Source organism: Pan troglodytes, chromosome 10 (assembly GCF_028858775.2).
Source record: "Pan troglodytes isolate AG18354 chromosome 10, NHGRI_mPanTro3-v2.0_pri, whole genome shotgun sequence".
NCBI classification, from domain to species: domain Eukaryota; kingdom Metazoa; phylum Chordata; class Mammalia; order Primates; family Hominidae; genus Pan; species Pan troglodytes.
This window is the reverse complement of record NC_072408.2, coordinates 81,490,882-81,506,682: the sequence shown is the minus strand read 5'-3', so window position 1 is coordinate 81,506,682 and position 15,801 is coordinate 81,490,882. Positions and strand designations below refer to the sequence as shown.

Here is a 15,801-nt window from a genome sequence, read left to right as displayed (position 1 = left end):
CAATAAGTATATGAAAAAAATGCTCAATGTTATTAATCATCAGAGAGATGCAAATTAAAACCACAATGAGATTTCATCTCATATCATTAGAACGAATATTATCAAAAAGGTGAAATATAACAAGTGTTCAATAGGATATGAAGAAAACAGAACCTTTACTCAATGTTGGTGGAAATGTAAGTTATAGTAGCCATTGAGTAAACAATGTGGAGTTTCCTTAAAAAATTAAAAATAGAACTACAATATAATCCCGTATTCTCACCACTGGGTATATAAGTTTAAAGGAAATAAAATCAGGATATTGAATATATCTGCACTCCTAAGTTTATTGCAGCACTATTCACAGTAGCCAATATATAGATTCCACCTAAGTATTCATTAAAGGATGAAAGGATAAAGAAAGTGTTGTATATGTATCCAGAGGAATATTATTCATCCTTTAAAAAGAACGTAATCCTGTTTAGGACAACATGGATGTATGTACCTTGAAGACATTATGTTAGCACCAAAAGATAAATTTTGCATGATCTTGCTTATACGTGGCATTTATGATAGTTGAATTTACAGAAGCAGAGAGTAGGATGGTGATTACCCGGTGCTGGGAAAGGTTGGGTGTGGTACAGGAAATGCTGGTGGTCAGAGGGTATGAATTTCAGTTATATAAGAAGAATAAGTTTTGAACATATATTGTATAACATGGTGACTATAATTAACAATAATGCAGTGTGGTTTTTAAAATAATTGAGTAGATTTTGTGCTCTCACCATAAAACAATATTACTGAGGTAATGCCTATGTTAATTAGCTCAATTTAGTGATTCCAGAATGCGTACATATTTCAAAACATCACATTGTACAGGACAAGTACATAGGAGTTTCTTATTGGTTAAATTATTGGAACCTGAATTGCCAATCAAAACATGTATGATTTGACAACTTTTGCTAAATTGCCTTCCATTGTGGTTATATCAATATTAATACAATTTTTATTTGTCAATTAAAAATAATTTTAAATTAATTAAAAATAAGGCAGGAGGCAAGACACTGGGAGCCTTCACGTTACACCAGGGTCTGGAAAAACAACACTAGGCAAAGAACTTGCATCAAGATCAGAAATGGAATACATTAATGTGAGTGATTTAGCTGGGGAAGTCTCATCATGAGGTATCATGGAGTCTGACAAGATGCCCTCTCCCAAGAGCATGTGGGAAGATACACAGATAATGGCACAAATACTGAAGGATATGAGGATTACAAAGTATGAACTTAGAGTTATAAATCAGATGTTGGAGTTTGACTTCTGGTATGTGACTACAATTTTAGATGAGACAAAAATTTACTTAAGCCAGTCTAAGAAAGCTACTGTTGATGCAGATGATATGCGATTGGCAATGCAGTGTTGCACTGACCAGCTGACCAACCAACAGGTTTTTTATTAATACCTCTTCTCCCCTAAGAGCTTTTCTGTTAGATATTGCAAGTCAAAGAAATTAAACTCCTTTGCCATTAATCAAGCCATATTTAGATCCTAATTCAATATCCTAACAGACATTGGTTAATCGCTTCAAACTATAGGCTTAAGTCTTTACAGAAAAAGATTTCTACTTCTGCAGGAAGAGTAACAATTCCATGGTTAAGCATTGGTTCAGTTACTAGCAGACCAAGTAATCTTACATTAGGTGCAACCACCCCACAAATCATGTCTGTTTTAACTAAAGTATGGACTTCAATGTCCCTCACAGTGAAAAAGGTTTACAGTACAGCTTTCTGCTTCACAGACTCCAGCTATAAAAGCATCAATTTCTGCAACATCATCAGTAAAGAGTGTTCCAATTAATCAATCATTATTTAGGTCCAAAAGCATTCTTATTACCACTAATATGGAGTCACCACAAAATATTGCCAATGGATCATCAAGTCCATTTAAAAGGAAGCATTAAGAAGATGATAATGATAATAATGACAACTACAACTATGGTAATTTGTAATCTAGCCTTGATGCACGTAACATGTACATCTAGTCTTGAATTCATTGTACTGAAATTCAACACTCATACTGGATGTTTTCACGTTGTGCTTTAGAACACTTAAATAATATTTAATGAGTAAGTTTAGTGTTACCCTACTTCCCTACTTTTTTTTCCTTTCTTTTCTTTCTTTCTTTCTTTTTTATTTATTTATTTATTTTTTGAGACGAAGTCTTGCTCTGTCACCCAGGCTGGAGTGCAGGTGCAATCTTGGTTCACTGCAACCTCTGTCTCCTGGGTTCAAGTGATCTTCCCGTCTCAGCCTCTCAAGTAGCTGGGAGTACAGGTGCATGCCACCATGCCCAGCTAATTTTTGTATTTTCATTAGAGATGGGGTTTTGCCTTCTTGGCCAGGCTGGTCTCAAACTCCTGACCTCAGATGATGCAACCAACTTGGCCTCCCAAAATACTGGGATTACAGGTGTAAGCTACCACGCCTGGCCTACCATACTTTTCAACTGAAGTGCTGGAATTTCTTTAATCAGATTAGTAATGGTTTTTCATCAGCCTTTAAGTGTAAAAACATAAAGTTATTCATCCAAAAATAAGTAAATTAAATAAATAGATAAGTAATGCAGATTTTTTTTAAAAACTGAAAAAGAAAGAGAGAGGAGCAAGAGCAAGTGATTATTTCATTCCAAAGATAAGTAGAGACTAGTATGGCAGAAGAAAGCCCTTTTATTTTACAAGATATGGAAGAAATAGTAATTGAAACTTTGGTTATATCAGGAAAGCATTAAAAATGAATATATACTCATTTTTATAAATATATATTTATATATGAAGATTCTAATTTTACTCAATATAAATCTATACTTATTATCCTTATTCTTTAATAGAATGCCAAAGTTTCTTCTGTGTGTATAGGTCTGCTAATTGGAGTTTATTGTTGTATTTCTTGAATAAACTACATATATAATATATTATTTGTAATTTACAGTTTAATTTTTTTAATGGAACAAGAACTTAAACACTCTTGTGAGGTAAACTGAATAAAGAATTTTTCTACATTTTAAACGTAATGTTCGCCCATCCTTTGTAGTTTTTTTTTTTTTTTATTATACTTTAACCAACCCAAATGTCCAACAATGATAGACTGGATTAAGAAAATGTGGCACATATACACCACGGAATACTATGCAGCCATAAAAATGAAGAGTTCATGTCCTTTTTAGGGACATGGATGAAATTGGAAATCATCATTCTCAGTAAACTATTGCAAGGACAAAAAAACCAAACACCGCATGTAGTTTTACACTTAATTAGTTTAATTGCAAGATTGTAATGTGTCTTTGTCAAGCATTTCCAAAGCATTGGAATTAAATTTCATAGAAAAAGGCTTTCTTACAATATGCTGCTTTACTTTATTAACTTACATAATAATTACATTCTGTACTTGTAAAAGTGAAGTACAGGAGTAAAAGTAGGTTAGAGGGACAACAGAAACCACTTTAAGCATATGGTTGAACTTCAGATGTGCAGAATTGTTGGGGCACAGTAGACAGGAGTCTATTAAACAAAACTGTTTCAAATGCTATGAAAATTAATAAGTATGTTTCAGAGAGTGAGTGGAAATTATTAGCTAATGCAGTGAGCTTGTAAATTGGAAATCAATCAAGACAGCTTTTATTTTAGTTCCTGATGGCTGTCCAATTACAAGCACCTCATGACACCCTCACATGCACTGCCTGCTTTGAAGCTCAAAAAATAACCCTAACTGTTTAAAATATCTTACTTTTCTTGCTAATTCAGACTCAAGTAATGTTCGTCAAATGAATCCTAAAAAGAAATTAATAAGCCCTAGACCGGGTCCAAAGTTAGATTTGCATAAAAGTCCTCAAAGCTTTCGTCAACCTGTATTATTTTTCTATTCAAATATTTTAAGATTTATGTCTATTTATATTTGAATATTTATTCTATTATATAAAAGATGGTTTGTGTTTTGTATAATGATTACTGTTGATAGAATATCTAATTTCACAAAGGTAGATTTTCTTTTCAGGCTGAAGATCAGAACAATTTCTGATGCAAGCAATTTAAATAGTTTTGACAGCCAGTCTCAGAAATGATTTAAGAAAAAAATTCCACAGTTGAAATTGAGTATGTACTGTTTCCTGAAATATGTCCTTAATTTCAAAATTTGTATATTTTTTGTTTTCAAAAATTGATTTTCTGTATTCTTTCAGCATAGTTCAATTTTCTTCTTTTGCTGTTGGCCCATGATCATTGATCCTCTGGAGTTCTTTATTCTACGCCTGAACTCAAAAAATAAACCTGTATGTGTGGATGTATGGATAGTCATTGTTTATCCTTTGAGAACTATTTCTTTCGTGTTATTTTTATTCAATAAAGTGAAGCCAAAATAAATGGCTAACTAATGATACTGAAGTCAATCATTTTTATTTATTTATTTAGAGATGGGGTCTCACTCTGTTGCCCAGGCTGGTCTCTAACTCCTGTGCTCAAGCCATCCTCCTGCCTCAGTTTTCTGAATAACTGGAATTACAGGTGGGAACCACTGACCTGGCTCAATCACCTTTATTTTTATGGTCCATTTAAGCATACTTGCCTCCTTTATTATAGCAAAGAGCAAAATTTACTTCCTTATAAAAGCTTTTGGCTCCCATCCAACTATTTAGAAAATGAACTGCCTTTCTTCTATGCAGTACACATGATATAGAGTTAAATTTGGGAGCCTTCCAAGGCCTAGGTACTTATCTTACAGCTACTTCAGGAATGAATTCTTTCCATTTCTGAAATAGACAAGAACCACATATTTTAAATTCCACAAGTAAAAAGATATATTTTATTGAATAATTCATACCGAATTTTTAAAATTGGCATTATAAAATAAATAAGAGATATTTTAAATTTTTGTTTATTCATTTCATGGTGCCTATCTATGAGAAAAGGGTATTGATGGAGTTAGCACTGTCCAATCATCCTGGATTTTCTTTAGTATCTTCTCTCACAAAAATTGCGTAAGTTTCCTTGTTGAGAAAACTGGAGAAAAATATATTCTTTCAAAATGATTAAAAATTCTAAAACAATGAATTGTTTGCAAAATGCAAAAAACGTATGCTTTATTAGTAAGAGTAACAAGTAACTATTTTCTCACTGTGTTTCATAAACTCTCTTTGATTTGTAGACCCTTAGATTTTGGCTACCAGAAGGTGAAATATAAGTTATCTGTGAAGCCATCTCAAACCAAACTATTTAACTTTCTTTAGGATTTTCTATGGTTGAAACCAAAATATGTTTCTTAATAACTTTATTCCATTGTAGTTATTATTTTTCTTTGGAGTTACACAGAAAAGTAAATCTATTTATTCTTGCCACTAGAACAAGTTCAGATTTATGGCATATTCTCTTGAATACTTTCTTTTCCAAGAACCCTTTGAATGTTCCTTCTACCATTTTTCATCTGACCTGGTTTTCAGATTCATCCCTATTCTGACATTTCTCCAACTCAATCCTGGTTTTGTTATTATCTTTGTTTAAATATAATGTTCAGAATTTAATGCAGCATTTTGATTGGAATACCTAAGCATAATTTGCATCAGGACAGTACCTGGGTAAAATATGAATTGCAAGTTACATTTATTTCAATTTTTATGTTGACATCTATAATATAGAATTTTTTCATAGGTGTCTTCCAGACAATTCCTAATGTCAGAGAATACCAAAAGAGATAATTATTCTTTGTTTAACATGTGGTTCATAGTTTTACAGTCTTGTAGCAGTTTTTTCGGTTTGATAACATTTCATTCAGAATGTCTTTTAAAGTCAGTAATTGCCCTTAAGGAAAAAAGTTACTTTGCTTATTAGAATTTACAGATATGTGCTGAAGGTATAGTAATTTTAATTGGGTAGACTATATAGTCTTTTTTAGTATTTTATAAAGTATGACGTGGGATTTGAATCATTGGTGAAATCTGAAAGGGTTGGATGTGAAGTCTCATGCCTCTCTCTACCTAGTCTTCAGAAAAGGCAAAGGATGAGTAGCTTTATGTATCACAAACATGGAAAGTGAAAGTTTTGTGATGGCTAGGTCTGGAGTTCAGGATGTTGGGAGTAAATCTTTTACCTTGAGTTTCTTGGTGGATGATAACTGTCACAGTCCCCCTCTTTAGAAAGGCTGAGTGAATGGGCACTGCTCCCCACATCTCAGCTTAATTTGTATGAAAATTAAGCAGTCTAACACCTTGTCTTTACCTCCTTCCTGGGACATACTCTACATAGGGAGGCAGCATTTCTTAGGCAGGTGGTGCTCACAGCAAGGCCACTGTGGGCCTTATTTACCCCCTGCTTCAAAGTAAAATCTGTGTGAGTGGTACATGGGCTTAAACACATGATGTAAAAACTTGCTCTCATTTTCTCCCTGTCATTATAATAGACTTCAAGGTCTGTCATAAAACCGACTATTTTAAACACTCCATCTTATCTCCTTCCATCACTTTCTGCCCTGGCAGAAACACATCTCTTTGCTTTTGCAAGCCCTGTTTTCTTGTAAGTAACTGAATCCTATTAAGCTATGTTGCATATGGATGTCACCATACATACATACTGTAGAATTGATGGTCAACTCAGAAGCCACCTGAAAATCATTCATTTATCCTACACTTATTTATTAAGTGCCTACTATATGTTAGGTAAAACTGCAGCACATGGAATAGATAAGTGTACCAAATAAGCAAAGATCATAGGCCCATAAAGATTACATGATTTTTTCTTTGGCCTACGTTCTTCCTATTCAAAAGTATTTCAAATCTCCACTTCCCATAAATGTTGACCACCTCCTCCCTGCCCCTGCACAGAAGTGCTATACACCAACTTCACAGAGGAACTAGAATCCATCAGATGGAAAATGTTCATTATACCTTCAAAAATACTTCAACATCCTTCTCCTTTCTACTTTCCTTTTATAATGAAAAAGGTGTCTCTGGGAGCTCCCCTTGGCTCTCCCAAGTTGGGATCCGTGTAATGGAATGTGTAAGGAATGCCTTAGTCCCGGCTCATATCACTGTGTTGTAACTTGTGAGTTAATGTTTTTCTCTGAGGAAATGGTCTATTTTACTCACTGTCCTATCCCCAGCATCTAATACTTACCATCTAGTTGGCACACATTAACCTTTTGGGCAATGAATGAGTGACTAGCAGGACATTTGTGGGAGAGCCCCCACCCAGTGCACTCTGGGGGTCAGTCACATTTCAGGAGGAGTATAAGAGTCTCCTTCAAACTTCCTAGAAGTAAAACCACCAGACACCACTAAATTCTTTCTCCATGCCTTCCACAGGACACAAATTAAATATGTTACCTTGCAGATGAGCTTCTAGCATAGGTGTCTGGAATTCTGAGAGTTTTCTCAGTCTCTTATGCCTGAGAGACTCGTCTCACGATTCCTACATCTCTCCTTTGTGGGCTGGGCTCCAGCAGTGCTTTGGAAGCTGCCCTAAAACCTCTGTTTACTGTGGCTTCATCACAAATTGGCTTCCTGGCTTTGGGAAAGGATTAACCTAAAACCCAGATTTCATATATTACATGGGGATATATTAACACTAAGCTAATACAGTTGTCCTGAAGAATGGAATGAGCAAGTAAAGGGCTTTGTATAGTTCCAAGGACATACAGCAGTTGCCCATGTGTGTTTGCCAAGACTTGTCTAGGACCCCCTGACCACCTAGAGAGCCCAAGCTCTCTGGGAATGTCAGGACTGCAGAAGAACAATGAAACTTCAAGTCGCCAACCCAGCCCCTAAATTCAGGGGTCAATCTCTCCATCTCTCAATGCCAACTGAGGATAACTTGGTATTTGTTTATTTGTCACTGTTAACAGGGACATTAAGACTTTTCAGCTGCCTGGGTTCTGTTTGGTTGCAGTTTGAGTGCTGTCAGAATGCAAGGCAAATGTAACTACCAGTTATCTTTGCTTGCTTGTTTGTTTCTAGGAGATGGGAAGAAAATGTAGCTCTTGGGTTGTCATTGGTAAAGAGGTGGTAGTCACTCCTGTTAGCCTGGTGAGGGGATGTTTGATTGGTTTTCTAGAGACACAGGGTCTTTATCTTAGTATTGTATTCATGTATGATTCTGAGAAGTCCTACTTTCTCTTGTTCCACCACAGCCATAGAGTAATGTTTTCTAACTGCTTGTAGATTCTTTGCTCGGGTAATGTTTAGTCGCACCATTATAGCCCAGCTGCTAGCTTCTGGCTTTGAAAACCAACATTTTTTTCCCCTCTGTTTATTTTCTTAGCTTTAACTTTAAGCTTATTCCAATGTCTTTCATTGTCCGTCCTATGTTTTTCATTGATTTCCTTGAGGTATGAAGCATTTGTAGTTAATATGTCTTACATGTAGCAGATTGTTAATAGCTAATAATAACAGTTAATATATTATCAATTAAAAAATGGAGGCAGGTTCTTGATATACACTTCATGTGTTCTTCTGAATTTTTCCTCTAGGTAAGTTCCTAGTTGGATATCTTGGTGAATTGTTTCTCTTTCTTTGTGTCTATTGTTTTCATGCTATTTTGTCCCCCTACAGTTGGAATTCTCAAGCCAGGAACTTTCCATTGCTTGTCCTTAATGTAGAATAACATTTAATTTTACTGTATTTGATATGTTCATTTTCAGATTTTATACTCAAATCAAATGATATACCTATGCAAATTAGTCCTACCCTGAGTTGCCATTATGCCTTGATTAAAAATCATTAGTTTTCAGTTTTTTCAACATGAAAAATATAAATGTATTAATATGCACAGGAATTGGTTTTCATTTCAGCTTAATATAGGCTATATACTCAAGTGTGCTTAATTATTATTATAATTTAGGTAATTTACATTTAAATATTTTTGATTAAATGATTTCATCAGCAAATATTTTTGGTGGTAAATGAGAATTTAAACAAGTTCCATATCTTAGTCAACTAAAAGAGCATTATAGTTGATAACTGAAACATCAGATATGAATATTGATTGGATCAAGTCATGTAATAAAAAGTACACCATCCAATCTTGTCTGTTGGGAAGCAATCTTAAACATACCAGCTGATAAAATTAGTTTAATTACATAACCTCATTAGAATAAAATATAAGAAATGGAAACAGCTTCTAGTTTGCCAATTACAATTTACTTTTCATCTACATAATGTCAGATACCATGGCAACTACTGGAAAGTGTTCTTCAGCTTCATCTGCAACAATCAGTGCAGAAAATATGCCTTGCTCATATGGAATTTTAACTATAGCAAGTCTAGTGTCCGTATATATTTTCTCTAATATAAATTCAAATTATTTTCTCAAAAAAAAGTAGATAAGGAAACCCTTATCTACTACCTAAACATTTAGATAATGTACTGTTTTGTACAATCCAGCCAGGAGTTTTGTAATGTTTAGGAGATATATATATATTACTAGATTCAAGGAGATAATAGGTGAGCGGTCTCCCAGGGGCGCTAATTCCAAGGGGCAGTAAGATGGCCTTGAATGTGTAAAGAAAGAGTGGGAAGTTATTCACCAGGACATCACTCAATGAGGATGTTTTATGCAGTACACAGGAGGATTTGGGATAAGGCATTAGTAATTAGGTACAGATGATTGTTATACTACCTTCTAAGGAAGCTAAATCTAGTTAATCGCAGGAATTTTATTTTATTCTTGGCAAATGACAGTAAGGTAATGTTACTAGCAGTTCTCCTCTGTCCTTCCTAATAGCATATCTAAACTTCTTTTCCAAATAAATGTTAAGATAGTTAAATATTATTTAAAAGAGATGTCAAGTTATTGATATTTCTTTGCACTATTTTTCTCACACTGTATATGTACATGGATAAAATAATTCCTAATTTCTTACATAACTGAAAATGTTTCACAGCGTCATTGAATTTATAATATTGTTTTAAAAAGTATTCAAAGACACTTGTAAAAACATGGTAAGGCAGATTTTGTTCAGGCCATCACCATAGGTAGAGGAGCCCATTGGTTGAAAGAGTTTTTCAGTTCTTTATCATTACTAATATTCTGTTTACTAGTCCCACAAATCATCGAGAGAGTGGTGTAGAAGTCTCCAACTACAATTTTTAATTTATGTATTTTTTGTTTACTTCTGCCACTCTTTGCTTCATGTTTTCATGCTCTGGTTTAATCATGTACATGTTTGGATTATATATGTTTATGATTATCCTTTTCATCATTATGCATTGTCCCTCTTTATCACTGGTGATTTTTATTACTCCAATGTCTACTTTTTCTGATATTAATGTAATCACTCCAGCTTTTTTCATGGGTGTTTGTATATTTTATTCCTTTTTTTACTCTCAAACTACTGACGTCATTATATATGATTACTTGTAGACAACACAGTTATTTTTAAGTTCATGATTAAAATCGTTTTATTATTATGCTTATGTTATTAATATTTAATGTGGCTATTGATATGTTTGTGTATAGGTCTACTATATTCTAATTTGTTTTTGGTTTTGTTCTATTTTTGTTCCCATTTCTTTTTCCTGCATTCTATTGGGTTATTTGTGCATGTTTTAGTATTCCACTTTAATATGTCTGCCAGCTTCTTGATACATTCTCTTTGTACAGTTTTATTTTATTTTATTTTAGTGGATTATCTACATATTACAATATATCTACTTGTATTGGTTTGCTAGAACTGCCATAACAAAATACCACACACTGGGTAGCTTAAACAATACAAATTCATTATTTCAGTCTAGAGGCTGGAAGCCCGAGACCAAGGTGCTAGCAGGCTTGGCTTCTCCTGAGGCCTCTCTTCCAGGCTTTCACATGGCCACCTCCTTACTGTCCTCATATGGTCCTTCCTCTGTGTGCACACATATCTGTGTCCTAATCTCTTCTTATAATGACATCAATCATATTGGATTCGAGCCCACTCATATGACATTATTTTACTTAAATGATCTCTTTAAAGAGCCCATTTCTAAATATAGTCATATGCTGAGGTACTGGATGAAAGATTTCAAAATATTAATTTGAAGGGTCACAATTTAGCTTATATTACTGCTCATATTTTAGGTGTTCTTGGAGTGAATGTCTTACCACTACAAGTAGAATATAGGAAACTTACAACCCAATTCTGTGTCCTGCCTTCTTACTGTTATAGTTCTCTATTAACATATAAATAGAGAAGCCCACCACAGTGTTAAAGTTTTACTTTCAACTTTCAAGCATATTTTAAAGAAATAAAGAACAAAAGAATAGTCTATTATATTTACCTAAGTATTTACTATTTCTGCTACTCTTCCTTTATTCCTGATGATCCAAGTTTCCTTATGCTAGCATTTCTTTGCTATTTGAAGAAGTTGTTTTAGCATTTGTTTTAAAGAAGGTCTCCTGTCAACAAATTCTTTTTTATTTTTCTTCATTTAAGGATGTTTTTATTTCAGATGGGCACAGTGGCATACACCTGTAGTCCCAGTTACTCAGGAAGTTGAGGCTGGAGGATTGCTTGAGACCAGAAGTTAAAGTGTTAGTAAACTATGATCAAGCCTGTTAATAGCCACTGAACTCCAGCCTGGGCAACAGAAACATAGCAAGACCATGTCTCAAAAAGGAAGAAGAAGAAGACAGGCGCGGTGGCTCTCTCCTGTAATCCCAGCACTTTGGGAGCCTGAGGCGGGTGGATCATGAGGCCATAGAGTCCATCTGGCCAACATGGTGAAACCACATCTCTACTAAAAATACAAAAAAATTAGCTGGGTGTGGTGGTGCGCACTTGTAGTCCCAGCTGCTCTGGAGGCTGAGGCTAGAGAATTGCTTGAACCTGAGAGGCGGAGGTTGCAGTGAGCCAAGATCGTGCCACTGCACTCCAGCCTGGTGACAGAGTGAGATTCTGTCAAAAAAAAAAAAAAAGAGAGAGAGAGAGAAGAAAGGAAGAAAGAGAAAGAAAGAAAGAGAGAGAGAGAGAAAGAGAGAGAGAAAGAAAGAAAGAGAGAGAGAGAAAGAAAGAAAGAAAAGAAAGAAAGAAAGAAAGAAAGAAAGAAAGAAAGAAAGAAAGAAAGAAAGAAAGAAAGAAAGAAAAAGGTATCATTATAACTTGGCTGCTTTTATGTCCTTTTATTCCCAATATAATAAGCTTGAACATGGAGTTCTTTGGATTTATACTTTTTGGGCTTCGCTAAGCTTCTTGCATCTCTGTAGGTTTAAGTCTTTCAGTAAATTTGGGTAGTTTTGAATCATATTTCTGTGAATATTTTTCAGCACTGTACTCTTGCTCTTCTCCTTCTGAGACTTCTAATGACCCAATAATTGAACCTTTGAATTGTCCCACAGTCCCTGGGGCTGTGTTAATTTTTTGCAATATATTTTCTAACATATTCAGAATAATGTTTGTTGATTTATCTTCAAGTTCATTGACTGAGTCCTTTGTCATAACCGTTCTGCTATTAAGCCCAACTTGAGTATTTTTTATTTGTCATTTTATCTTTCAATTCCAAAATTTTCATTTGGTTCTTCTTTGTGTCTTTTATTTCTTTGCTGAGAATGTTTATCTTTCCATCCACTCTAAGAGGATTTGCTTTCAGTTGCCTTAACGTTTTTATCAGAGTTACTTTAAAGTATTTATCAGATAATTCTAATATCTGTGTCATCTTGGTGTTGGCATCTGTTGATTGCCTTTTCAACTGTAAGTTGATATTTTCCTCTTTATTTATATGTTGAATAATGTTGAATTGTTTCCTGAACATTTTGAATTTTATGTTATGAGACTCTGGATTTTGGTTAAATCCACTGGAGAATGTTGGTATTTTGTTTTAGGAGTCAATTGTCCTGGTTAGGCTCAGACCACAGCTTCAGCCTGTCTTCTCTGTATGGGCTGTGATTGTGAGTCTAAGGTCAGTTCAATTTTCAGAGCATTTGCAGTCTTATTAGGATCAGTCCTTCATGTGGATCACACAGAACCAATATGGAATCTGCTTTACATATTAATTCACCTCTCAAAGTCTTTGTAACGGTGTTTAACACTCAAACAGATCTATGCATGTAAAGGTCAAGAGTGAACCCAGAAATTCATATGCTAGTTTAAGGGGTCACTTTTCTCAAGTCTTGCTATGTTACCAGTATTTTCCACTTCCCTGTGGTTTCTCTTTTTTGTTCTTGCAATTGTTAAGTCTGAGGCTGTACTTAGTTTATTCTGCTGGGCATTTCCTGTAATTATGCTTACATCCAGGGCTAAGTAGTGTGAATACACAGGAAAAAACTCACTGCTAGTTCAGTGTTACTATAAATTCTGGCTTTCTTTGTAAATTTTCCTACTATTTACTTTGAGTCCTCATGTAGCGGCTCTAAGCATTCTTTCCAGGTTTTATTGCTGTTTTTCAGCATCAATATAACTTGAATTTAATTGGTTTTGAATTTAGTTGAATTAAATTAAGAGAACTTGGTCTATAGATTACTGATTTTTCAAAAAATCATTGAAGTTTGCTGTAAAACTAGAATGTAACCAATTTTTGTGGAAGGTCCAAGTGAGATTCTGAAGAATTTATCTTCTCTAATATTTGCTTGTATTCATCTGCATATTTTCTAGAAATCAAAATTTTTATTTGTGTGATTCAAATACTCTGCAAGTCACTTAATCTAGTAAATATTAAAGAACATTATCAACCCATGATTCAATTTTCAAATTCTTCTTGAATTTCAGCAGAGAGATTATTTTTTCGTGATACAGCAATTGAACCATTTAAAACTATACTGAATATTTTTACCCCAATATAACTTTTTATATTAACTTGTATTTTATGTGTTTTACTCCAAAACTTTTGGTTAGAATTTCCTTGGTATATTGTTTTTTTATACCAATACTTTCACTGCAATAATGGAAACCACTATATTGACAGAGTCTTAGTAGTACTGCAAAGAGAGGGCAGAGTTGTGATACTGTTTTGGGAAACTGGTTTAAGGTGCTATTTCAAGTGCAGACTTAATTAAGATTAGACAAAATATGTGATATAATAGTTGGAACTGGTGCATACAGCAATGTGAGGATTGTGAAGTGAGCATTTATGAGTAAATACCATTTAATAAGCCAATTATAGCAATTGATTTTTTTAAGACTAGAGGAGAGGCTATCCTGTCAAGGGCTACTTGCATAGTTTATTCTTTAGGTAAATGAACTTCTATGAAGTTCCTCAGATGAACCCAAAGTTGTTTTTAACTTCATCTTACTGGGCAAAAATGTCCTGGCTTTAGTTAAGTCATGTTAATGCAGAATGTAGAATAGTAAAATTATGTTTTTTAAGTGTTCCTAGATGGTTTCAATTCTCATGTGTATCATGTATTAGGGACACCTTTTAGCTCTATCATACGTCTATTTTTTTCTCTGAATTGAGAGTGCATCCTTTTAGGTTTATTCTCATCACTGTTGTATTTGAGTTCATTTTATTTTTGCTTTTTGTAGATTTATTATGTTTTGCCATTTTACTTTTTTTTGTATACTTTGTGTATTTTCCCCCTTTTTTTCTACCAAGTCCTTGGTTTTTCTTAAGGGAAGTGTTATTACCACCTCTTTTCGCATTTTAAGTTTTCTTAGAGCCTTTAGTCTAAATTTAAAGATCAGCCCTCCTCCATATTTGCAATAAATCTACCTTCACTTTTCCCTCAGTTTCATTTCATCACCAGCTAGAATATGGACAATGTGACTCCTTAAAATGAAAGTGGGTGGGCACGGTGGCTCACACTTGTAATCCCAAAACTTTGGGAAACTGAGGCAGGCAGATCCCTTGAGCCCAGGAGTTTGAGACCTGCCTAGGCAACATGGGGAAAACACGTCTTTACAAAAATATATATACAAAAATTAGCCGGGTATGGTGACGCACACCTGTAGTCCCAGCTACTCTGGAGACTGAGGTGGGAGGATCACTTGAGCCTGGGAGGTGAAGGCTGCACTGAGCCAAGATTGGTATAATTGCACTCCAGCCTAGGTGACAAAGTGAGACCTGAAAGAAAGAAAGAAAGAAAGAAAGAAAGAAAGAAAGAAAGAAAGAAAGAAAGAAAGAAAGAAAGAAAGAAGGAAAGAAAGAAAGAAAGAAAGAAGGAAAGAAAGAAAGAAAGAAAGAAAAAGAAAGGAAGGAAGGAAGGAAGGAAGGAAGGAAGGGAAAGTGATGTCTAATACTGTGTGTTAATTCCTGATTCTTTTTAATTTATGTTATAATTTGAGCCTAAAAATCTCATTTTGTTGACTGTTAAATCTTATGTTGCAGTTCTTTAGTCTGGACTTGAAAACTGATTTGTCTGGTTATTAAAATACCCAAAGGAAGACTCAAAATGAACATCTCCGCATGAAACAAAGTTACAATAGAGCTGTACAGGTTTGATTCGCAAACTTAAGCATCCATATTTAAGGAGATCATGCTATTATTTTCATCTCTGAAAACGGCAAATCTCCAGGGTTTGAGTTTTTTCTGCATATTTGATACTATGTGAGCATTAAATATGCCTCTTACTTGAGAGATTCCAATCTTCTTCCAATATTAGCTAATTCAGATGTTAAAATTGGTTTTTAAGTATTAACTATCCTTGAATATCCTGGTGTAGCACTAATAAAAAAGATTTTTACCTACATCATTCACTTTATGAATTATATCTAACCATGTATTGACACTTCAGTAGCTATTATAATTTTCATCCCCATACTGAGAAACACATAAAAGAGAGGTGTAAGTCATAACGGCAAAATTTCTTAAATCCTTTTTTTTCTTTTCTTCTACTTTTTCACATCTCTCAGTTTTGATCATTTTTTGCCAAAACCG

The 15,801-nt window shown here is 34.3% G+C and overlaps 1 pseudogene; it reads left to right on the top strand.

Annotated features, from left to right (window-relative positions):
- Nucleotides 1-1,168: 1,168 nt before the first annotated feature.
- Nucleotides 1,169-1,987, top strand: LOC129136586 (transcription initiation factor TFIID subunit 9-like; annotated as a pseudogene).
- Nucleotides 1,988-15,801: the final 13,814 nt, after the last annotated feature.